General features: G+C 38.4%; 1 long non-coding RNA gene and 1 other non-coding gene across 2 annotated transcripts in view; one reads left to right on the top strand and one right to left on the bottom strand.

Moving 5' to 3' along the window:
• Positions 1 to 26959, top strand: part of LOC142601433 (uncharacterized) — a 480670-nt gene that overhangs the window by 122240 nt on the left and 331471 nt on the right. The gene's annotated exons all lie outside the window — the stretch shown is intronic.
• TRNAE-CUC (transfer RNA glutamic acid (anticodon CUC)) lies at positions 5792 to 5863 on the bottom strand. Its single transcript has one exon. It is a non-coding gene; the product is annotated as a tRNA-Glu (tRNA).

Here is a 26959-nt window from a genome sequence, read left to right as displayed (position 1 = left end):
TGGTTGGCACTATTTAGTTTATGGATACAGTAGTGGAACAGATGTAGTCTCAAATCAAAATTTATCTTATGTAATTTAAAGGCCAAAGTCTAAACTGACCACACGAGTCTCCCTTAACCTAAATAGGGCAGTGGTAGATTAATCTCATTTTAGGTGATATCGTGTTCTCACCACTGACTATGGTGCAATTTAGGGTGATTTGGAGTGATTATCTTAGATCAGAAAACTAGCTGTAGTCTGTTAATCAGGGAAGAGTTACATGCTTAGGGGCAGATTGTCAAAGAATATTCAAGTGTCAGAGATCTGATGGATGCTTTGTGGGACTTTGAAAAGCAGACAGATCCTTAACTTCTACCCAGTCTTCTACAACCATTGCTTAGTAGCAGCTTCTAGTGAATTTTATCCTGGGATGAACATGAATCAGAAATAAAAATATATCGCAAATCACCATTAATCAGTCTTTCTTTGAGAAACTGCACAGCTAGAAAATAATGGGACTTGAATCAAATTTGGTTAACTGAAAGCCCTGATCCTAAGTTATGTGAATGAGTCTGTTAGTCTTGAATAAGCACTGCCAGGAAAAGGTATTTATTACATTGGTCTGCCTCCCAGTGAAACTCTGTCCATGAATAAGGATTGCCTGAATATGCAGGGGGATTTATGACTGGTGGACAGTTAATTTCATTTTTCTCACTGGAAAAAGAACCAAACTAATAACAAATTCATCTTCACATTTCACATGTTCATTTTGTTAAGCAGAAAGGATGATCCCTCAAAATACGAGCATGTCTTATTTACAAACATCTTTCTGTAAAGGCAGCTTGTCCACAGGTGCAGAAAGCTGATCCTATTTTGTTGGGAAATGGTTTTAGAAAGTTTCCAATGACCTCATGGCAAGTGTCATGATACAGGTAACTATATAAATACAAATAATTCAACTTCTGCTCTAAATTACCAGGAGAAAACATTGTGATTTGCAGGAGCAGACCCAGGTTCTCAGTTCAAGAATTATCTGAAAAATGACAGAATTTTTACTGATAGCTAAACTCACTCACAGATGTGACAGATTTGTCATGTGGACATTCTTTCCTTTAAACTTTGGTTGCTAGCTGATGCTAGAATAATACTAATTCTCTTTTTCTGTCATGATATCATATTTGAAAAATGACTAATTTGTAAAGACTTTTGCAGCTTGTCAGGAAGAGAATTTGAAATAAATTATTGTATAGAGTAATTAATTGAAATTGGGAGTGATACCATATGTAAATGTGATGTTCTCCTATTAATTAGAAGCCTTAATTACTTTGATCAGAGACCTCATTATACCACTTGGGTTTTTTATACCACAGAAGCAATGGAAGTAGGAAAAAAAAAGATCTTGAAAAGGCCAGTTATTCTAGTATCAAATGCTTAATTTCTTTTTCTTAGTGGACCTTATAGTGTTGCATAAAAGCTTTACTAGATTCAGATCTGAACTCCAGTGGACGTTTATGTCATGCCTGAACCCTACCAAACACAGAATAAATTTATTCAATGTATATTTATGTGGTTTTGTTACTTCCCTTAGCAAAAGCAGCACATCAAAGCATCTCAGAACTTATGGAGACTGGCAGAGAGAATGGTCTTGCAGAGGAGCTGGGGTATCAGGGTCTTGTGATCTGTAATAAGTTCCTGCCAGCCAAAGTTTTCTTGTGAAATCTTACATTAGCTACTTAATATTTCTGTGCTTCACTTTGACTCCTGTGTAGAAGGATAATAATAGTTTTCTCTCTTCTCTTCATCTGACTTGTCAAGTTAGAATAAAGCGACAAGCACAGCACACTTGCACAGAAGTTCGTGCAGTGGGTCACAGCTCTGTTGTCTGGAGAAGAAGGGCAGAGCAGAGGGCTCTCTGTACAACATTGCATGCAAATGGCCAACAGGGAGGGAAGCTAAACAGACAACTATATTTCATTAACTGTGCTAATGATATCTTAGTGAAGAGTTAGATTGCCTTAATAATTTTTATATGTACAGCTGTGCATCCCATGTAAAATCCTAGCATAGATTAGCTATATGTGTATACAAGATAGCAGCCTTCCTAAAGCTGTAATTACCTACATCCATCTTTAGATGCATCTGTGTGGTGAATATTCTGTAACAGAATGAGAAGCAGCAAGATATCTGTGTTCTATTTAAAAGAAAGAAAACAATTTCTGCTCTTCTGTATAGTCCTTCACAATAACGAAAGCAGTAGCATATTTTTATTTCAAATGAGTTCTTATTCTCTTCAGCTGCTACTATAATACTTGTGTTACCCATGTCATCAATCACTTTTAAAAAAAAAAAATCTGTGCCTCCCCTTTATCCATCTGCAAAGGTCTGCAGTCCAGGTCTGCATTTTAATGAGGTGATCTACTGACACTTGAAAGTTTGCTGAATGCAGTCAGCAGTAATGAAAAGCCTTTAATAGTACCCTACAGCAGCAGAGGTGTTTAAATTCCATGGAATTTAATATTTCCTGGTACTATGACATTAGAACAGACTTCAACCTGTTGTTTTTCTATTGTGATCACAGCAGTGAAGTTTCTGTTTCCTGTTATTCTGAGACAGCCCAGAGGTTACATACCTTTGTTAAAGCATATAAATGAAATATTTTTCTTAATTTGCTTGACAAGTGGCAAATGTATGGTCATGCTGTGAAGGAGAAAAGGAAAAACTCTGCATTTTATTTTTGAGTGAATTCATATAGCAGGCTCAAAAACTAATTCCCTGTACACCAAATATCAGTAAAATGTCTTAAAGATTTAAAGTTTTGGGGTTTTTTTAACCTCTGCATGCAGTGTGTTATATTATGCATGATCAGACAGAATAAAATAACTGTTGCTGCCAAACACCAACTGTGTATGTACCATTGTCTTGAGTTGCATCAACATCCTTCAGTGATTAATTCTGTAATATTCTGATTGTACTTCTAAACTACCAGATAGCAGATATGTGTCTAGGTTAAGATGACAAAATTGGATCACATTTAACCAGCAGAAGACTGGTCTCATAGTTAGGGTTTGAGACCTTGAACAACTTCTTGGCCTTTCTTTGTCTTGATTGTCCATTAGTTGGAAGGGATCCTGCAATAGATACTAAAGCAGAGGAGCTTACATTAAAAAAATCAGTTTTCTGTTTCAGTCAGTGGTCTCCAAATTTGTCTAAATTGCTAGCAACAGTACATAGGAAGAAATGCCTGCCAGCAACATCTGATCTGACCTTGGTCTGCCTAGGCATATTTCAGCTTTACCAGTAAAATCTTCCTTTGGTCCCTGGTACTGTTGGAGGATCTTGCAGAGAACATATTGCCTGTAAACTATACTAAGAACTATTGATAAATGTGAATTTGTGTTGTGCTCATCTAACAGTATGCCCTTTACAAACATGAGTGCAAAATTCCTGTTTTGTTATACACTAAACAAAAAAGCATTCAGGAAATGACAGTTTTTATCAAACATCAAGTTAATGATGAGCAAAATTCAAGCACTCTTTTGGTGGAGCCTGGGAGAGGGGAAGGTGAAAGTATTCAAAGCAAACTCAAGTAGGTGTAATTAATGTCAAGTGTTGATGCCTTATTGCTCTGTAGTCCGCCTGCTTAGAGTTTATTTTAAATCTTTTATAGTTTTTGCACTTTTCCCCCAGATTTTTGTTTTGTTTGAAGTCAATGCAGATTTTATTATCTGCACTTACTGTGGATGCAATAATTTACCACAATGCATGTTTCTCCCACTCTGTCTTCTGTTTACAGTTTCAATGCAAATATATCTCTGAACAGTGCTTAAATGCTTTCAACTATGCTTAAGTTGCTTGTACCTGACAACATGTCTCAGTGTTTTCCTGAAGGGGAAAATATGTTGAACTGAGGGCCAAACAATAAACTGGAAAATTGCTGTTGAATTAACAGGGAATATTGCCAACACCTTAAATACAGCCAGTGTTTCCCTTGCTAAAAAACAATATCTATCCTGAAGTTCATGCAAAATACCAGATTTAAAGCTAAATATTTTATTATTTTTATACACTGCAGACAAAGATTTGCTGTACATGGCAGACTGCAGCTACAGACAAATTTTAATGAATCTCATTACATGTTTGCAGTTCAGCTGGACAACCAAGCCAAGGCCTCTCTGTGCTTGGGAAAATGTCATGGGACATGTAGGGCTTATAGTAGCCAAGATCTTAATTTTGCAGTTCTTCCAAAAAATCTGCTGTCTTTCTGCTGCAGTAGCTGCGACTTCTGGGATGACAGCACATTTCCATTTAACACTGCTAATTAAAAAACAGTGGCTCAAAGGGAACAACAGCATCCATTAAAGGAATACTACCAAATAGTTTATCAGTGGAGGAACTCCAACACTACTCACACTCTGATCAGGCTGAAAGTGAAAAGAAGCATAATTAAACCTCTGGGAGTATGTCAAATTATTTGATCAATATATGTTCGAGTTTTATTTAGTGTCTGACAGACACCTAGCTAATAAAAATATCTGTCATACCCAGTGCACTCAAACAATCAATTTACTTTTTGGATCATTCAAAAAGAATCTACAACAAATGATTTGCAACAAACTCCAATGATGTGATCCTCAAACCCAATATCTATTCTGTTGGCAACCTCATTTTTCACCATTAGGGATACTGCAAATCCAGTCCAGCAACAACATGGGAACACTACCATGAGATGAATTCTATAATTATTGTTGTACATATACATATATATTGTCGTGGTTTAACCCCAGCCAGCAGCTAAGCATCACGCAGCCACTCGCTCACTCCCCCCCCGGCGAGATGGGGGAGAGAATCAGAAGAGGGAAAGTGAGAAAACTCGTGGGTTAAGATAGACAATTTAATACGTAAAGCAAAAGCCATCTGCACAGGCAAAGCAAACCAAGGGATTCATTCACTACTGCCCATGGGCAGGCAGGTGCTCAGCCATCTCCAGGAAAGCAGGGCTCCATCACGCATAATGCTGACTAGGGAAGACAAACGGCATCACTCTGATGCCGCCAACCCCCTGTCCTTCCTCTTCCCCAAGCCCCTTATAAGCTGAGCATGACATCATATGGTATGGAATACCCCTTTGGTCAGTTGGGACACAGCCGGTTGTCCCGGCTGTGTCCCCTCCCAACTCCGTGTGCACCCCCAGCCTACTCGCTGGTGGGGTGGTGTGAGGAGCAGAAAAGGCCTTGGCTCTGTGTCAGCGCTGCTCAGCAGGAACTAAAACATCCCTGTGATATCAACACTGTTTTCAGCACAAATCCAAACCACAGCCCCATACCAGCTACTGGTAAATTAACTCTATCCCAGCCAAGAGCAGCAGAAGCGCACACCGCGAAGTAGCTGGGGAAGGTGGTGTGGGTTGCTCCTCCCTTTTGAAAAGTCAAACCCATTCACGGGACTGTCTTTGCTCAGGGAGCTGGGTGTAGCAGCGATGACCCTAAACCACCGAGATGGTGTTGGTGCCCAGCAATGAAACACACTGCTTCTCCTGTCCTGACCACCACCTGTCTTGACAGACAGGGCCCAAGTCATGGAAGTCACGGCCTGTTTGTGAACATCTGGAGAAGTGGAGGAAGCCCATGGAACAGGAGAGCAATATCTGTCTGTTAAAGGACAGGGGACAGGAGTTACTATAGATCTGTATGTTGTGTATAAAGATGGTTTAAGTCTGCAATTTAAGTTGTAAGTGTTGGTGAGAAGGGTTTTCAATAATGAGAATTGGATACTGATGGGATGTGTCCTATTGCACATTCTTCAGGCCTGTTGTTTCCCTGGCCGGGAATCGAACCCGGGCCGCGGCGGTGAGAGCGCCGAATCCTAACCACTAGACCACCAGGGAACACAAGTCTCACCTTGGAACAGGTTAGACCAGGCTAGACTAGGCGAGGCTCCTGGTTTATCAGTCTCTCCGGGACAGACTGATCTCACCTAAACTTTGCTATCGAAAATTTCTCACATTTAGGCCTTTGAGTTCCTTCCATAGTGCCTGCAGAGAGAAAGGGAATTCTTCCCACCTTTCTAAAATACGTGTCTTCAGACGGTATGAGGCGCCCACCTGAGATCCCTGTTTCTCTACCAGCTGCTGCCTAGGTGACCGGGTTTGACTAGTTCTCTAATGTTTAAATGCCCAGAGGCACACTAAATTAATCTTACCCTTGGGGATGATTTAATTGGTGTAAAAATAGGCACCTAACGTGACGTGCATCACCTCTGCCAGACTAGAAGGGGCCCGGAGGGGCCTGGCAAAATCCTTTCAGAACTCCAGGAGATGAAATTGTACTGAATGCCTTTGTTCAGGCAAAGGAACACCATAATGCTGCTGGAGTACTCATGATGCTCAATGGGTCTTAACATGATTCTTTATTTCGTGGTGTTAGCATTTATTTTTATTGGGTTTTTAATTTTATTTTATCTGTGGTTTGCCTGCATTTCTGTTTCGAAAGCAAAGCTAAACCCAGCTGCAATTAAGACCCAATGTATACTGGGCATCCTGACATATTTCAGTGGCAGCTGGATCAAGCTAGCTCTTGGGTTTTTTTGAGAGATCATTCCAGCCCTTCATACGGAATCTGTAGGGATCTAGAGGAGCTGTCTTCTTTGGAGTGTTTCACCTGTCATAACTCAAGTGCTAAGCCTCTCAGAGGAACCTTTTCAATCTCTTTGTGCCTTTACAAATATATCAGTATTTGCAATAGAGACTCGTGACGAGTCAATACAGGAGCCATATGCAATTCTTGATTTTCTTTCCACGTACGTTTGTGACAGTGAACAGTCAACATTATTCTCTTCCCTTCTGACTCTTAAGAAGGATTATGGCAGTGAGGATTGTAAAAAATAGATAAACAATGTTTTCCCTCCCTCCTATCAGTCAACATGCTCTCTTCCCGAATGAGTTCTACCAGTCATTGAATATATTCTCTCAAACAGAGCAATTTATCTGTTTCTTGCACGCTGATTAAGGAAAATTAGAAAGACTTTGCATGTAACACGAACCCCCTACAGATTTATTTGAGATGTATTTTGGTAATTTAGTCCGAGTTTGATAAATGTGTAACCATTAGTATATTACAAAGGTCACCAATAGATCATTCACGCACTGAGCAATTTAAGTTCTTTCTCTCTTTTCTACATTATGGCATAGATAAAAACCTATTTTTGGCTTGAGAAACTGCTTCTGAATACAGGAATAGCTTGTTCATAAATTTTTAGAATCATTCTACCAAGCATTGGACTGCAAGAGGAAAAAAAGGCAAAAAGTATTACAGACTAAAACTCAAGGTATGTCAATCATTGATCGGTGGAGAATTAAAACTAGTTTCATTTTGGAAAGAAGCTAACACTCTTAGGAAAACCCCATCTATTCCACTTCCTGTGCATCCTTTATGTAAAACCACAGGCATACTTCCAAGTTATGCAAACAAGTATACATAGTTCATTAGAAGTTTCCTTAGGATTTAAGGACTAAAAAGAATATTAAAGCATAGTTTATAGCTGGAATTACAGTGTGAAGAGCTCAACAGGGAATAACAGTGCACTAATCTGGGGAGGGAAAATGATGCTAAATGGCTTCTCCAGTGTTTAATTTCTGTGACATAAGAATACAAAACCAAACTAAACTATGCAATTGATCTCGCTACGAAAGAAACCTTCAGGCAGGTACAAGAAAAGAGATTTATACAGTGCAACAGTGACTACTGCAAAACCTCGCTGCTTTACAGAATCTGTGAGGGGAGAGGCATCTAAGAACAGAGCCCACAAACCCAGTACGGGGCGTAGGGAACCATCTCAACAGGGTTCAAAAGATACGTAGCAAGAGAAGCGCTGGGGTTTAAGTATCTTCCTTAGTGCTGCCAGAGGAAGCAGTGATTAGTGATCTCTCAAGAGACGTGGGATGGGGGTTGGAATCCCAGCAGGGTCGAGACAGGAATGAAGCAGGATCTCTAACTTTCTTGATGGGTGTTTCAGTCATTGAGTATGGTGGACAAACTAGGTCAGCTTCAGTGCAGTCGTGTGTGTGGAGCCTCTTAGCTATGGATGCCCTGAGAACCTTTCTGCACTGAGTCTGTCAGCAGGTTTGGGCAGAAAAAAATACTGTTTGTAGTTTTGAAGAGGTAGGCATGAAACTGACGTACACCATCAAAAGCAAGGTGTTATACGACTTCTGTCTAATAGTTTGGAAAAAACTGGAGACCTTCTGCTGCTTCTAGAACTGAACAGTAGCTGAAAAGGATTTTGTGCTTCTACATTATGGATACAGGAGTCTAAAATGGCAGCTGAAAACCTCAGGATAACTTTGTGAATCCAGTTTCACAGCCAGGATGTGATGGTGATTATATCGAACTCTGTCATCTGCACACAGTCCAAGATACCAAAAATAAATGTATGCCATATGACCAGACCACTTTCTATAAAGTCCTGTGGGAAGAACTCGCTGCAATACTCACTGTAATCAGTGGAGGATTCAATTCAGAAATCGGAGAGCAAAATGTAGCTATCCACACATCACTGTCTACAGGCATGGTAACCATCGCACTTAAAAGAGATCTGAGGCTTTGTTCACATAAATGTTCAGTGGGATTTGAGATACTCTAAGGCATACTCTCCGTCTTTCAGTTGCTGATCCCAAAGGGTACAAGTATCCTGCACTTGATCCACCAGCCTGACAAGGATGTCTTGGTGGTTCTAGGGAATGTCACCTAGAATTAAGTGCCTACAGGTGGGCAACTAATCAAATACCTAGGTATTTACTTTAGGGTCAACTTCTAGCAGAGTTCTAAGGTACACTGATTGTAGTAATTATCTGTTATTGACTCCATGGGGATTTAGATATGTGGCATACCTAAAGGTACCTATACATACAGAACAAAATTTAGACATTTTAACTTTGAGCTGAATTCTGCCGTTGAAGTCTGATGCTGAATCTGAGTGTAAAGGACATCGTTTAGATATCACCTAGTAGAAAATTTTTTTTCTTTTTAAGAAGAATGTTGCTATAATTTCTCTTTTTTTTCCCCGACCCTCTAAAGACTGTCCCTATCCGGTGGAAACCACAACAGTTGTATCAGACAAAAATATTAAGCATGAAATTCAAAAGATCTGTCTATGAAAAGAAGGAAATTGGTTTTTAAATGCTTGTGTTCATTCCTATCTGATGGAGGAATAAAAAGGGATACCAAATGAAGTGATGATTCAGCTAAATTTAGTCAACTTTGTTTATGCCAGCGTAAATTCTACAGAGCTTTCATTGACCTAAATGCATGTGAGCATCTCAGTTATTCACTAGGGATCGCACTGCAGTCTTTTTTCTGTCTCTGAATCCTGAAGCACTGCATAAATTAAAAACCCATGTGCCAAAGGATTTTTGAATGAAGACTTTCTTAAAAACAGGTTGACTGATTTGTCAGGCTTGCAAGATAAAATAAGGTGGCCTTCCCATCCTAGCAAAAATTTGTTGTTATTGCATAATTAGTGTGCAAGAGAAGGAGAGCTTCAAGATGATGGACAGTACTCCCAAGAAGAGTACTGGTTTGATATACGGCAATCATTTGTGCTGCTATCATCTCTTTGACTTTCTCAGTTCATACATTATTCCACGCTTTATAGGTTGAACTTGTGCATTCACAGCCTTGTATTTGTATTGTATTTCAGCAGAGTTATGAAAAATTTGGAAGAAGTATGAGCAATTTTTTTTAGGGTTTTTTTTTCAGAAGCATTTCATTTTGATTCTATCATTCTATCTTCTTTAATGCAGAGAAGATATATGTATTTTACAGACATAGATGTATTTTATGTGTATTGTGATTAGAAAAAGTACGGTATGCAATATCCCTTTGGTCATTTGGGGTCAGCTGTCCTGGTTCTGTCCCCCCCAACTCCTTGTGCACCCCCAGCCTCCTTGCTGGTGCGGTGGTGTGAGGAGCAGAAAAGGCCTTGGCTCTGTGTGAGCACTGCTCAGCAGTAACAAAACCGTCTGTCCATAGCAAAACCCCCTCTGTATTATCAACACTGTATCCAGCGCAAATCTAAAACTTAGCTCCATACTAGCTACCTTGAAGAAAATTAACTCTATCTCAGCTGAAAGCGGGACATATATATATATATATAAAAACTATAAATACATTCTTATATACATGTTTATATGTATTAATAGTTTATATGTGTATTTATAGTTTTCACCCACATACATAAACATAGTTCCATGTGTTTATACCGAAATATATTGGAAGTTTAGGTATTAATTTTTAACTGTAACCAATGTGTAGCAGCATGCACCTCCATATTCAAATTTGGGTATGCAAGAATTCACAGTGATTCAGAAGACCTTTGCCTCTCCTGGATTTTAATGACTGTCAGCAATTTCATTTCATCAGCAGACTGTGAGCATTGTTTATCAGATTTAAGTCATAATATAGTATATTACTATGTCTGTTACGCAAGTAGACAGCTTGAATTTGGTCTATACCATCTGAAAAGATGCAGTCATCAATTCTCATTTCCCAGCTAGTGCAAAAAACCTCCTTTTACTATTTTTTCCACTTTGTCCAGCTCATTACCTTTCATAAGGTCTTAGAAAGCTCTATCTGCATCTCAAAAGGACTATAAAGATAAGAAAAGATAGCTTGCAAGGATAAAAAATCGAGGACGAGACCTTCATTTACCCTTTCTTTCATAAGTTTGGTTTTTTCATTTTGTAGTTTTTAATATTCAGTAAATTGCTTTTTTTCTGTTAATAGCACATGAATAAGGGGAATGTCAGCATCAGAATATATTATCTAAAATAGGCAAATTAGCTTCTTGATTTTAATATGGGTTATAATCTTTAAGAAAAACACAAAGATATGAGAAAATAGAACCTTTTCCATTTAGATGCTTCTTCCTCCCTACTCAGTGGCCAAAGGCAAACCTGAAGGTTTTCTGATTTAGTCTGGAGCTCTATACCTAAAAAGTATGGGGTCACTTGAATTTTTTTGGGAGGTCATCAACATGTGCAATCTGTAGAACAAATGTTCAGGTTCATCTCCAGAGACCTCGTGGCTTCTGCTGTTTTTCCTGCCGGTATATGGGGACAGAGATTGTTGTTAACCTGAGGGAATGCTCCCTCCTCCAAGCACTTTGTCAGATACAGTTTTCTGTGGAAAATCAAGTGAAACATTTGTCACTAAGAAATACAGACTGAAGCAGGACAGTTTAATTACCTTTGGCAAAACATGCAAAGATGGCCTAGAATGACTTTGCTATTGTTGATGCTTTTGACACTTCGGTTTTGTAAAAGAAGAAGGAAAAGTTTTCTTGACACAAGTAGATTAATGTATGGGTATGTGGATGTTGGAAGTCACATTCCTACCTCAGAGAAAAGTTGTGGGGGTTAGAAAAGAAAGATTAATTTAGTAAGTTTGGTCTTTTTCTAGAAATGCTTTCAGTTTTGTAAAACAAGATCACTTGCAAAGTTATGTTTCACCTCTAACAGAGTGTTAAGAGGCAGTAAGGAAGTAGTAAGTACATAAAAAAGTTTATCATCTAAAACAGAATCATAGAATCATAGAATAGTTTGGGTGGGAAGGGACTGTCAGAGATCATCTAGTCCAACCCTCCAATACAGGATATAAGTATTCAGTGCTCTAATTAGTTAAATAAATCTACACTGGAAAATTTCAAATAAATATATACATAAAGTAGATATTATAAGTAGATACATAAGAAGCAGATATGCCTGCTACATTCCCTGAGGTAGTGTTTATTGATACCAGGACATCCACTTTGCCAGGCTGTGTTATGCATGGAGACAATTAAGATGTTGCTAGCCAGTTTTGTTATTGCCATGTATTGTACCTGTTTAAATATAGATATCATATGTCTCACATTCTGTTCTAATAAGCCTGAGACTTCCATGATAAATTTTCCACTGACGGGTCAGAGATGTACCTAACAATGCAGCATGTGTATTTCATCCTGTTCAATCTGAATCTAACTTCATAAGTATTATGAAGTTATTCATAGCCTACATACTTCATTCCTAATCTCCAGTCATTTTATTACCAGGTCTGAAATTATGCTTCCAAATCCTATGACTTGCCTTATCAGTTACAGATATGTAAAATAAAATAATATGATCATTAGGTTGGCTTTAACATAAGGAAATAATTACTAATTTAGTATATTGATCATAGCCCCTGTTATATCTACCACCTTTTTACTGAAGATGAATGATAGACCTTACTTGTGTTCGTATCTTTGTCGAGATTATAAATTGTACATTTCCCAACCTGACAACAACCACAAGAGGCTTATTACATTTCTGTCAGGTTGCCTATTGAACTTACTTAGTCATAGGGTCACCTTTTTTATTTTAATACAAATGTCAGAACATTACACTCTTTCAAAATACAAAACCTTTACTGAAGGAAGAAAAAATAAATTATATTTGGTTTATAGGCATTAATTCCCAACGGAGAGATCTTGTTGCTTTTGTCATCCAGTATAACACTCTTTCTTTGTACTTTCAGGTATTAAAAGTTTTCGGAATATGTAATATGTTATTGTAACAGTTACAAGCACTGTATGACTCAATCTATTGTCTTCAGTTCTCTAAAAAACAGGCTTCTAGACTATCAGAAAAGCCTTCTAAGTGTTTCCTGGTTTGTGTGGTTGAATACATTCTTCATTCTGTACAGACATCTGCAAAATTTTGGTATTGTTTCTTTACATTTGCTGCTCAAATAACTGTATGGCAACAAAAACTTACGAGGCAACAAGATGATACACTTATTTCTCTGCATTCTGGGTCTAAAATAATTTTAATCTATGTGTTAAGAACAGAGCAAAAGATAAATGAATCCAGAGGGATTTTTTCTGCTGATTTTAGTAGGCCTTAGATCTATCACAGATACTTATATTTGGATAAAATTAGCTGCATCTGGACATACTTATTTTTCTCCACTGACTATAGAGGAAGCTTAAATAGGTAGTGCAGATTTATAAGTCTAATCTTTAGATGCATAAATTAGGACAGAAAACCCCATTTTCTCCTGGATGTGTTCTCAGTCTGCTATTTACCACTTGGTGTAGTTTATATAAAGCTAGTGAAAGGTTTAGACTTTAGGAAATTTTGCACATCTCATTCTGAATCTAGACAGGCAAAACAATGTTTAGCTTACCTTAGGGATCGTATAATACATGCGTTTGCCTGTTTGCCCCTTCACTAGGTGTCTTGGGTTTGGCTGGGATGAAGTCAATTTTCCTAGTAAATCTGTTACCCTGTGGACCAATTTATTCCACATGTGACACAGGAGTAGGTGTCGCAAGTAAGATTTAGTGAAAATGGTCAAGGCAAAGAAGGAGCCCTGAGGAAATCCCAGCTCTCTGTAGAGTGTCTCCAGTGTGAGTTCATTCCTACATAAACATCAGATAGTCCACATGGGTCCTTGAAGAGATGCTTTCTGAATGCTTTAGACGTTGGAAACTCAGTGGTAAGTTCACAATTCAACAGTAGTCAACTGTGATGCACACATCCAACAGACACATGTATTTCTCTGCTCCAGCAGCCATTGAACCACTTGTTTTGATGATACCATGGCTACGTAGTTTTTTGTCAGCTCTGCTGTAGGAACCATAGGGGATTTTTCCATATATGGAAGAACATGTTGGTCTTGGCAATTTTCGTCATGTTAGATGTCAAAATTTTCTCTAGGAAAATATTTATATGCACCTAAACCAAAAGCTCTTTTAAACAGCCTGCTTCTGTTGTGAAACACAAAACTTTTACTTGATGTCACAGAAATCTCACAGATACCCTAAAAACTTGCCAAATTTTCTTGATAGTTATACTTTGGTCCAAGTGTTGTCAGACACAGATCACTGTTCACTTAACCAAACTGCTGTGCTTTTCACACAGTTGATCTTTTTTATCCTTCAAAGAGTGTTTACATTTGTTTAGATTAAAAACCCTTTTTTTTTTCATAATTTTAAGTTCCAAGTGGCAAGTTCTGTTTCTTCTTTCTTATTCCACTTATCCTTCACTTATTAAACAATTTTTGTTTTCCATCTTGACTCTCAAGTTTTCTTGCTTTTGTTCTTCATTCTCTCTTCACCTGTTCCATTGGGGCTGTCAGAGGAAGTGACTGAGCAGATCAGCTGCCCACTGAGGTTAACCTGCAACAACTATTTATAATTGTCACACAGAAATAAACATATTCTCAAACCATCAGTACTATCAATAAAAAAGACCAATAGCTATACCAAACATTTGGAAAGACATGTTTTCAAATAACTCTAAGCATTATAATCATTTTCACTAATTAGAGGTCAGATGTCTTTTATAATATATTTATACATTTGTTCAATCTGATATTGATGTTTCTTGACTATTTCGTAAGCTGAATTGCATTTCTGTGCTCTTTTCAATAATGTGATATTATGAAAGTTAGCAGGAATCTTATTAAAGATGTAACAAGAGGCATTTTTATCCGTGAATGTAATACAGACCAATTTATGCATAGATTATTTTTAAATATGGGAAAAATATGATTTCGTGAAGAGGTCTCCTGCTGTTCAGGACAAATTTGATTTCAGTAAAATTCTCATTTCTTGAATATAGGATAGGATCATATGATGATAGGATAGAATCATAGAACCATAGAATCATAGAATGGTTTGGGTAGGAAGGGACCTCAAAAGATCATCTAGTTCCTACTGCAGGCAGGGACACCCTCCACTAGACCACATTGCCCAAAGCCTCATCCAACCTGATCTTAAACACTTCCAGGATCATAGGATATCCTGAGTTGGAAGGGACCCATGAGGATCATCGAGTCCAACTCCTGGCTCCACACAGGACCAGCCGAATCAGAGCATATGACTGAGAGCGTTGTCCAGACGCTTCTTGAACTCAATCAAGCTCAGTGCTGTGACCACTTCCCTGGGGAGCCTGTTCCAGTGCCCGACCACCCTCTCGGTGAAGAACCTTTTTCTAATATCCAACCTAAACCTCCCCCCGTTGCAGCTTCATTCTGTTCCCACGGGTTCTATCACTGGTCACCTGAGGGAGGAGATCAGTGCCTGCCCCTTCGCTCCCCCTCGTGAGGAAGCTGTAGGCTGCGATGAGGTCTCCCTTCAGTCTCCTCTTCTCTAGGCTGAACAAACCAAGGGACTTCAGCCTCTCCTCATACATCTTCCCCTCTAGACTCTTCACCGTCTTTGTTGCCCTCCTTTGGAAGCTCTCCAATAGTTTTATCTCCTTTTTGTACTGTGGCGCCCAAAACTGCACACAGTACTCGAGGTGAGGCTGCACCAGCACAGTGTAGAGTGGGAAAATCGCTCCCCTAGACCAGCTAGCAATGCCGTGCTTGATGCACCCCAGGATACGGTTGGCCTTCCTGGCAGCCTGGGCACACTGTTGACTCATGTTCAAATATAACACTCATGTTCATATTTGACATGCTTGCTATTTTCTTGTTGTTATCTACTGCTTTGAGAGATTAGGTTTTGATTAAATTGGTCCCATTTAATGAAATCTGAGATCACATGGAGGAAAACCAGGAAACCGAGAAATAACTATTTATTTTTCCAAAATAATGATGAAACACAAGATAATTAATTACCTGGGAAAATGTGAAACTGTAGACTTAATCTTCCAGCTGCGCATAGATCTTGCAGAGCTGGATACATCCCTTACAAATGTCTTGACAGCGTTATGGTAACGGCTTTGTTGTTCCTTGTTTAGATCAGAGTGTTGCACATGGTCTTACACTCATTGAGGCATTGACAAAAAGCAAAATATTGTGAGTGAAGGCCAAAAGAGAGGGCAACATTTCAGATCCCACTAGCTGCATATTTACCAAAGCTGTATCATTTTACTCTTCATTTAATTCTCAGTTTGTGTTGGCAACGCCTGCCTCCCTCTCTAAGAAATGTTGTCTTCTGTAGTTAATACAACTGGCAGTCCAGCAAAGTTCCTACTGACTGGAAAAGGGGAAACATAACCCCCATTTTTAAGAAGGGAAAGAAGGAAGACCCAGGGAACTACAGGACAGTCAGTCTCACCTCTGTGCCTGGCAAGATTATGGAGCAGATGCTCCTGGAAACTATGCTCAGGCACACGAAAGACAAGGACGTGACTGGTGACAGTCAACATTGCCTCACTAAGGGCAAATTGTGCCTAAAAAATTTGGTGGCCTTCTATGATGGGGTTACAGTGTTGGTGGACAAGGGAAGAGCAACAGATATCATCAGCCTGGACTTGTGCAAAGCATTTGACACTGTCCTGCATGACATCCTGAACTGGAGAGACATGGATTCGATGGGTGGACCACTTGGTGGATAAGGAATTGGCTGGATGGTCACACTCAAAGAGTTGTGGTCAACGGCTCAATGTCCAAGTGGAGAACAGTGACGAGTGGTGTTCCTCAGGGGTCGGTACTGGGACCGGCACTGTTTAACATCTTTGTCAGTGACATGGACAGCGGGATCGAGTGCACCCTCAGCAAGTTTGCCGACAACACCAAGCTGTGTGGTGGGGTCGACACGCTGGAGGGAAGGGATGCCATCTAGAGGGACCTTGACAGGCTGGAGAGACGGGCCTGTGCAAACCGCATGAAGTTCAACAAGGCCAAGTGCAAGGTCCTCCACGTGGGTCGATGCAATCCCAAGCATGACTGTAGGCTGGGTGAGGAATGGACTGAAAGCAGCCCTTAGGAGAAGGACTTGGGGGTATTGATTGATGAGAAGCTCAACATGAGCCGGCAGTGTGCGCTTGCAGCCCAGAAAGCCAACCGTGTCCTGGGCTGCATCAAAAGAGGTGTGACCAGCAGGTTGAGGGAGGTGATCCTGTCCCTCTACTTGGCTCTGGTGAGACCCCACCTGCAGTACTGCATCCAGCTCTGGGGGCCCCAGTATGGGAGAGACATGGAGCTGTTGGAGAGAGTCCAGAGGAGGGCCATGAAGCTGATCAGAGGGCTGGAGCACCTCTCCTATGAGGACAGGCTGAGAGAGCTGGGGTTGTTCAGCCTGGAGAAGAGAAGATCTAATTGCGGGCTTCCAGTACCTGAAGGGGCCTACAGGAAAGATGGTGAGGGAGTGTAGTGACAGGACAAGGGGTAATGGCCTTAAGCTGAAGGAGGATCAATTTAGATTAGATGCTAGAAAGAAATTCTTTACTGTGAGGGTGGTGAGGCACTGGAACAGGTTGCCCAGAGAAGTTGTGGAGGCCCCATCCCTGGAAGTGTTTAAGGCCAGGTTGGATGGGGCTTTGGGCAACGTGGTCTAGTGGAGGGTGTCCCTGCCCATGGCAGGGGGGTTGGAACTAGATGATCTTTGAGGTCCCTTCCAACCCAAACCATTCTATGATTCTATGATAACAGTTTCCCTACACTGCTTGCATACCAACATGGAAGTCTAGGATTTTATTTTTTTCCAAGACATCTAGGAATAGGACAAAACATTTAATTTTGTGAGACCTGGTGTTAATTAGGCTGGTTCAAGGTTTGAGTCAATTAATCTGCTAAAAGTTTCCCTTATAGTCAATTGAGGGGAAAAAAAAAATAAAAGGCTCCACAGGAAAACGTGTCCCGTACTGAGGAAGATCTGTCTGACGGGTAAGATGAACAACCCTCCAGGGGTGTCTCATTGCCTCTGTTTGCAATAGAAAGATCTATCATGGCTTGCTTAAACTAGATGCTAACTTTTAGAAACTTAACTTTCAGTGAGAGGAAGATCTTAAGAGCTTCTGTCTCTCTCAGGCAACTGACTGGTTGAATAAGTACCTAATTATCTTTGAATTTCCCCTTCTCTGGTCTTGGAGTTTCTACAGATAAAAAGTTTCTGGAAAAAATAATTTTCCAGTATTGCATAAAGGAAGTACTGTTTTCCACCAATTTATAAATGTATTACCATGTATGAATAATTAACTTTTCATGTTGCTTTTCTTAACTAAGTACTGCCTATGACTTGGTATTGTTGACTTAAAAACTCAACAAACTATATACACCTTATGGCTTGATGCATATGCACACTATATACATTACTAGCAACATTATCTCAGGCAGTTGATTATAAACCCAGAGTATTTTGCCATTTATTCCAAGAGAACCCTTCAAGCTCTGCCTGATGGCAGATACTGAGGCTTTTCTGGCTGGATCTAAAATCTACTGAAGAGAACCATGGTCTTAACATGAGATATTACTCATTCTGTTTGGAGCATGGTACAAACTAAAAAGATACGGTTGATATCTACCTGGCTTTCTCTACAGCTTTGTAATTTTTGATATTACAAGAACAAGATCATTTTTACTACCTGCATGGTTTCTATGTAGTGATAAAGCACAGTTTCTGTGATGACATAATATTTTTTTTTTCTGAGAAAAAACAGACAGGCAAACTTAGTCTTTCCCTAAAATTGCATATCCCACAGCTTCTGTAATTCAGCATGTATCAGAACTGCATGTCTAATGGCATAACTATGTTCCAAACAATGGAGAAGATCCTCCTTTTCTGGCAATAGTGTGTAGTTAGAAGTGTCCATGTTCCCAGAAAGAATTTTTAAAATCAGCTTGTTTCTGGCCAAGGCCAATTGGCAAATATGAGTGAACAGAATAGAGCACAGCAGAGCAGAGTGAAGTAGAATATTTTAGTTGGAGGGACCTACAACCATCATCCAGTCCAACTGCCTGACCACTTCAGGGCTGACCAAAAGTTCAAACATGTTTTAAGGGCATTGTCCAAATGTGTCTTAAACACTGACGGGTTTGCGGCATCAACTACCACTCTAGGAAGCCTGTTCCAGTATTTGATGCAGCTTTGAACCATTCCCATGCATCCAATCACTGGTTACCAGGGAGAAGACCTCAGCACCTCCCTCTCCACTTCCCCTCCTCAGGAAGCTGTAGAGAGCAATGAGGTCACCCCTCAGCCTCCTTTTCTCAGACTAGACAAACCCAGAGTCCTTTAGCTGCTCCTCACAGGACATTCCTTCCAGCCCTTTCACCAAGTTTGTTGCCCTCCTCTGGATGCATTCAAGGGCCTTCACATCCTTCTTAAATTGTGGGGCCCAGAACTGCACACAGTACTCCAGGTGAGGTCACACCAACACTAAATACAGCTGGATAATCTTTACCAGCTGGTTATATTGTTGTTATATATATGGTGCATTATATTTAATGCACCCCAGAATGCAGCTGCAAACCTCGCCAGACTCCCAAGACCGTTGGTAGGTGATTGAGAAGGGTCCTGCTGTAACTGCTGCTACCTACTTCGGTTCTCTGGGATGAATCCCACTAGGGCTCACAGATTTATGAACTTATAACTGATACAGTTGGTCCCTTACAATTTCAGTGTCCACAAAGGAAAAATTGTTGTTTCCATGGTTGTGGTCCTCCAACTCAGAGTGATAATCATAAAGCAGGATTTTCCACTTTACAGGGACAGAAATGTGTTTGGGTTAGTGCTTAGACACTGTTTAATTTAGGGTTAAATGCACTACTTGCTCTGCTGAAGACTATACGTTTGAAAAAGAGCCAAAAGACTGATTAAAAGCATGCTTTGCTAAAGAGTATCCTTGAAGGAGAGCTGAAAAACTGATAAAAAGGAAACATCCTGCCCCAGAAGGTGCCAAGAGCTGAATGATTGCCAGAGAGGCCTGAAGTCACCAAAAATTGGCAGTAACTAGAGGAAGGGAAAGGTGGTTGGGGGGTTCGCCACCACCTACCCAATTAAAGGACTATGCAAATTACACCCCCCACACCCTCAAGGAACATGCATGCTAATTTAAAGATGCTTGACCAATAGTAGATGATACGGCAATTAATAACCAATTAGCATAAATTTATGCGGGTTTTTCTAATCCTGTAACAAGATAAATATGTGATAGATTGTGTGTGTAGTATGGTAGCTTTGTGGAATTGCCACCTAGCACCCATCTCTGCACAGACATGATATAAATAAAATACCTTTGCTCTGTGTGTATATTGGCATACTGCACACCAGGTAAACGATACCACTTTTGGGACAACAAGAAGACTGAGCAGCCCACGATCTATCAGTATTGTTAAAGACTGGAGCAAAAAAAGCATAGAACACATTAAAGACAGCCTGAAAATGTATCTTAAAGCATATCACATCTTCTAGGGGCAACAGGGAGGTTAAAGAATAATAAAAGAGAATCAACTTGCTCTTTTTATTCACCATACAGATATATGCTACATTTTTTAGCATTGATTAGTATTTATAAGTTGTTTATTTGTCCATTGGATTCTAAGAAGTTATTTATTATAAAGTATTTATAAACTGAATCTAAAAATATGAAAATTTGTTTTAAATGTTAAACTCCTCTGTGCCTCATCAGGAAACCAATGACTATCTTTCAAGGTATTCAGGGGTGATAAAAACCCTTGAAAAGAATTACATCTAGGAAGTGGAATTAGTGCATGTTTTTCCAATTATATTGTAGAACTCTTATATTGAAATCTTGTCATACTAATAACTGCAAAGGAGACAATGGTCCAGCATTCATATTTATACCAAATTCTGACACTGATTATAGATTACCTTGCATTACATCCTGTGGCATATGTTGCTGTGTTAATACAGAAAAAGAATAATTGCTAGACCTCTCAAACATTTTACAAAATCTTAAAATGAGAATACTGTTTGCCAAATACTAATGTTTCTTGTTCTGCCTGAGAAGCTGCATTTTTAGTAGTTTTCTTCATTCAAAAGCCAGATTGTTTTCATTTAATTTGCTTCTGCTAATCTATTGCTGCTAGGGATTAATTTTTGATTGATTGCTTTCTCATACTCAAATGCAAGTTATCATGGGACAAAACTTCCACAGCAAGTAAAGAACATTTTATATGGCCCTTTTTAATTAAAACAGAATGATTAATTGGGTAAACCAACTTTGGGAAGTTTTGTGATTATAAGAGAAACAATAGGGAGAAATTTATCTCAACTCATGGATTTGGAGTTTATTACAATTGTTGGTCAATGATGCAAACCCCCTGTATTAGAACCACCAAGGACTTGTTGAATGACTATTTTTTCCTTCAACAAATAACAAACAAGCCCTGCTATAAGTGCAGGTAGTCAAGTATTTGGAGAAGGCAATACAGTTAGGGGACAGTTCTCTGAAAATATAAGAGAAACTAAAAAAACCCCCAAACAAACAAAAAACCCAGCAAAGATGTCTTTCAGATAATTTACCAGCACTTCTTTCTCTTTTATTTAGAAAATTTTGTCTGCAGCAGTATGAGACAGTTGTTCTAGGGGAAATACCAGGTGTGTGGGAGGAGAGAGAGGCCAATGACATTAGGTCGCAGTCCTGTGTTACGAGGGTTATGTTCTCTGAGCATTCACTATTTGGCATTTATTATACTCTTTGGTAACAGTACCCCTTTCCTGCCAGGACAATCCAAGCTCTGAATGAGCTGCTTGCATTCTGCTGTCCTGCACTGGGAGCTTGTTGGAGACCAAATGGAACTGACCCCCTAAAATTAGTTTTTAAAATTCAAATCTGGTGCCCTGGGAAAGTGGCAGAGCAAACTATCACATTAGTACTAGCTGTTACAGCATAAGGTCCCAGGTGGCTTCTGCACAGTGTCCTCTTCTGTTCAGCCAGAGGCTCTGTGCACCCTCATTCTCTATAACAAATAGGGGAACACGATGTGGCTTCAAGTGACCTTTAGGATCTGTCCTTTGGCAAACTAGAAATGATCAATTGGCCCCCTTAGGAAATATACTGACTTCATCCAGCCTATTTTAATAGCATGAGTTGTGATCTGCTGGTCTGTATCTCAGATGAAGCTATTGGACAAGTATTCACTTTATGCCACTTTCCAAATAACTCGGAGTGAAACCAAATGTTAGTACATTTTATTCAACTCTAATAACTAAAAGTCTTCTGGGTCTAAAAAATGGCAGTAATTCTCAAGTTAAATGTATAAAACTTACATGTAATGCTTTCACAGCCCAGATATTGGATTGTCTTTTTTTTGTGGCTTCTTATAGATGGAAGAATTATTACTGTAAGACCTAATTCTTCCCATTTTTATGCATGTTTACAATGTGTTTGGAAGGGAATATATTTCCTACCATCAACCTAATTCTTCTCCTTTCTTTTCCATTCCCATTCCTTTTGTCAGTGGTATAAAATAGGGACTCGGAAAAAAATCGAGCTACTGCAACCTTATATGTGCAAGGGCTGTGAAAGGTTTTTTGTATATTCCTCTAGGGCTGGCACTGCAAAAAGGTATGGATGAGTAGAGAATCATACCAGTGTTTCATCTGTTCACCTCAAGAACCTCAGGAAGAATACAAGAGCAACCAGCCTCACAAAAATATGGTAATGAATGCACCGTCTTCGCTTTCACTGTCAGCTTTCTGATCTTCCAAGGCAGAAACCTCCAAACACTCTTTTCAATGGCGCAGAGGGAATGAAAACTCAATACAACCCACAGGTAAACAACTTTTCTTAGCTCTTCTGTCAGACTTGCTCAAATATTTTCAGCAGATGGGCTCCCAGTAGCTGGGTTACAAGGGTAAGTTTGTTTGTTCTGGGAGAGAAAATGTGACAAGGAGTGCATTTTTAAAGTGAGACTTACATGGATCATATTTTCTTGAGACTCTGCCTTAACAATAAAGCTTTTAAGGTTAATTTAAACTGGCTGTTAGCTTTCCAAAGGACTTGTAATGTCAGCACTTTCTTGTTGTTTCTTTCACCCATTAAGGACCCGCAGACCTGTCTTTTTCCAAGGGAATGAAATGTAGCTTTAAATTTGAAATGATGAAATTACATTTTTCCCCTCATCAGTGTTGCTCATTTTTGTGTGGTGGTTAATTTTGCAGTGCTTGTCAGAGTGACTTGTTTTAAGACATTGAATGCCCTGTCCAAGCAACCTGAAAGAATTGACTAACATTATAATAATTCTCTTGATAAAAGATTGATGCACAAACTCTCAAGACAATTAGAAACTCAATTTTGCCAATCTAATGTTTAATTCTTTCTCATATTTTGTTAATAAACAGGAGCCAGAAATATGAGGAGAGAAACTGAAGCACTTTTTATTACTCCACAGGCATGCAGCCTACTTGTTCTAGCAGAAAAGACTTATTCACTCCAAAATGTTGAGTGTCAAACTTTGTGTTATGTCTGTCCCTCAGGTATCTCATTTGGAGAACTGTCTCCATTTATGCTTTCCTGTTATCTGGTCTGACATCAGAAACAATTGAGATTTTGCTTCCAAGTATCTCCTTTCAAGTCTCAAATCTGTTGTAGGTGTGGCAGAACACGCAAGAGTTTGTTAACCCTGCTTGGCCAAGGAAAAATTCATTAACTTCTTCACAGCCAACCATTCTCCTATAAATATCAGAACATGATTTTTGTCATCACTGAAGCATTAATTTAAAATGTGGTTACATGTAAATTTAGAATTTAGCAAAGCATCCACCAAATACTATACAAATAGGTGGTGTTTAGAAATCCCTTTCAATTCATAAACTGCCATCACTACTTCCCGATACGGGCTAAATCTTAGTAATGCTGCTAATTTATTTTCAAAGGCAAAAATACCATCATCTTTATATCTCATAGCCATCTTTACTCAGTTCTTGCTTAAAAAAATCCCAAAACAACAAAACACCATAAAAATGAAAAGCAGCCAATAAAATTGTTTCGGCTAACCACGTCTAAGGCACATCATTTGGGAACTTTCTATGGAGGAGGATGGACATTTCTAGAGGGAGATTAAATAGGTAGCTAAGGCAAATAGCATGAATCTCACTCCAGGGCTACATCCATTTCTCCACGTTCCATAGGAAAGGCCTTACTATCCTAGAAAAATAGTTCTTAGACAGAGATTTTAGGTGAGAGGAGTCCTTCCCAACCACTTTAAAATTTCTAGGGTGTGTATTTTCTTTCTCAAAGCATGAAATCCAAAGCCAGCTTCTTTTCTTCTATGGTATAATGTGTCTAAAATACTACTGCTTCAATATGTTGTCGTACATTAACTAAGTTAACAGGTATCATGTCAAAAGCATCAAAAGTTTTATTCTTTTCTTACGGGAAAATACGACAAAGATGAGCATGCACAGGGATTTAGAACTTCAAACACTTGAATATGATTTGCTGGTGCTGTCTTAAAAATTGCAAAAATGTTTTCTTTAAATGGGATACTAGTTACTAATATTTTTATTATCAATCCACAACCATTTATAATATAAATAGATTACTTAAATGTTCAAATCAAGTCCCTGGATATGAAAATATAGGGAAGAGAAAGTATTAGAGTTAGAACCTGCAGGTTTAATGACACATTCCCAGCTAAATCCAGAAGACAGTTGAAGAAATGTATGTCGTGTCCCATTAATAAGAAGAACAGACATATAAGAATATAATTTTCATTAGTGTCTTCAAAAAATGTCTTTTAATAATTATACTCTCCTACAATTTGCATACAAAGCTGATAGTTCAGTCTGAGAGCTTGCCAATATTTTGATTAGCCACTGCCACATTTCAGCAGGAGAAGATTTTTCCTTATTGACTGAGTATAGTCACCTAATGCAAAACATAATCATTTCCTAAACAGCAGAGGTCTTCCTACTGGTGTATGCTGGATTTATTTAGGCATGTCATTTGCTCTATCTTTTTAATAACACCTGGAAGGAAAAGGATAACTGTTGATGTTTTGCCAGCCTTTCAGTTCTTTCATGTTAGCTATCTCTCATAAATCTGAAGGTTCACATCCCTTTTTACTATTTTATACTTTAGCATAAAATCTTTTTGATATCTAGATTTACACCATGTGTAAAATTTATGGTTGCAGAGTTATTAGCAATATTCCATGAATATCTATCTTTCTCAGGCTTATAGATTCTTTGAAAAGAGGTTTTTAAAGCTTCATTTTGAGATCAGTATATACATTTATTTTTAATAATGATTTCTCATTCTGTTTCTGTGCTAAATTTTGTGTTAGAAATATTTAAATAATGGTAAGCTTTTGAAATAATGTATTTCAAGAGAGGTAAATAATTATAGAAAAAATAAAAAGCATGGTTTGACTGAAAACTTTTTTTATGGAAGAAATAATATTCTAAATTAGGTATTACATTTCAATAATTTTCAACTTTTTGTTAGCATAAAAATTATAAAAAATATTTCAAAGTTTTCTAAGAATTTCCTTTTTCTTTCTTTCTTTCTTTCTTTCTTTCTTTCTTTCTTTCTTTCTTTCTTTCTTTCTTTCTTTCTTTCTTTTTTTTTAACTTTTTCATCCCTTAATTAGGAGAAAATACAGGTAAGAAAAAAGAGACCAAAAAGGAATTGGGAAAAGAGGGATCCAAGAGGGATTATCCCAAACCACAAAGCAAATATATTTTTAATTTCGGTTTAAGTTTTAAAGGTCATCTATGAAAATTAAAATTTAACCAACATTTTCAAAAATAATTTTGAAGTAGTTAATTTCACAGAGAGAAATAGAAGGGCATTTCAGCATTGACTTTTTATAGCTTCTATTAACTTTGGTTTCCTTCCATGGAAGATCTTGTTGGCATAAAATCCTTTCTACTAGGGGTTTAAACCTCTTCTTCTGAAAAAATATGTTTTCTGAAGAAGACCTCGGAGAAAGTATTAGCAGTTTTACACATGTATTCATGTTTTCTTGCAATATCTTTCTAAGGACAAAATGTTGACACTGGTATGCTTTCTTAGAATATAACAATGAGAAATTTTTTCCAAATTTTAGAATGTGGGCATCTTTCCACAATTCTGTCACACAGTTCACTTCTTTCCATTTATTTGACCGAGCATTAGTTACAAACAAACTTTAACAAATAAGGATGAAGCCCTACATGCTCCCTAGTGTCTCACCCATCCTTAAGCATATTTTGGAAACAGTGGTTGGTAAGGTTCAAATTAGAAATGAAATACCCTTAGAGATCAAGGATTCTTTCAGGTATAAGCTTTTTAAACTCATCATCACAACAGATCATTATGACTTTTTTTGGCCACCACAACTCAATTTACCATAAATAAATCTATTCTCCACTTATTCATTGTTCCCTTTCTATAGATCTTGCACTGATGGCTGCTGGAGTTTTATACATCATTTCAGACACTCTTTAAAACAGACTGGATATTCCGCATCCTAGTCACTCCATAAACTGCGTTGGTAAATATTTAAATATATACAGTACTTGTTTATATAAGACATAATGACTTTAAATTGGGCTGATTAGATATGCCTGACTGAAAGTACGTTAATAATTTACTCTTCATCAATTTGTTCCACTGCCTAGAGGGCTCTGAGAACATTAAAAAAAAAAAAAAATCATGAAATGTTAAACAGGAAAACAACTCAATTTATCTGAACAATGCATGCTAGTTCAAAATAAATAATAATAAAAACCCATAGTAGATTCATCTAGACATAGATTCAAAAAGCAAAGAACCAAATCATTTGAGATCAGGCCTCCAGGCAATTTGCAGGTGAACTACAGAAGAAAGAGAGCATAAGTGGGTATTACCTTTTTATATAACACTCTGAGTTGTATTTGACCTAGAGTTTTTGACCCAAGGCTTTTCTGCTTTCTGATGAGCTTGACATATACAAAAGGAGTAAGTCAGAGATTTTCTTAAACACATAATTGAAGAGAAAAATTATTGATCTTCATTTCAATTAAAGATTTTCCATCCTGCATTATGTATTGCTGATCTCATTAATTTTGCCCTTGTGAATAAGCCGCACTAGAAACTTTGAAATACATTTTTAGACAGAATCTCTTCATGTTAATATCAGTCAGGACTGAGAATTTTAAATAAAAGATCACATTGTTCCTTACAAAAATTCTTTGCTACTCAGATACCATTCTTTTGTACCAAACTATGCATCTAAAATGAGGATGCTTTCAGAGACTGCTGATCAAAGCCTAATTTTCCAATAAGCGTGAAAGGACACCA

The sequence above is a fragment of the Balearica regulorum genome, chromosome 3, assembly GCF_011004875.1.
Source record: "Balearica regulorum gibbericeps isolate bBalReg1 chromosome 3, bBalReg1.pri, whole genome shotgun sequence".
Classification (NCBI taxonomy): domain Eukaryota; kingdom Metazoa; phylum Chordata; class Aves; order Gruiformes; family Gruidae; genus Balearica; species Balearica regulorum.
This window is presented reverse-complemented; position numbering and strand designations above follow the sequence as displayed.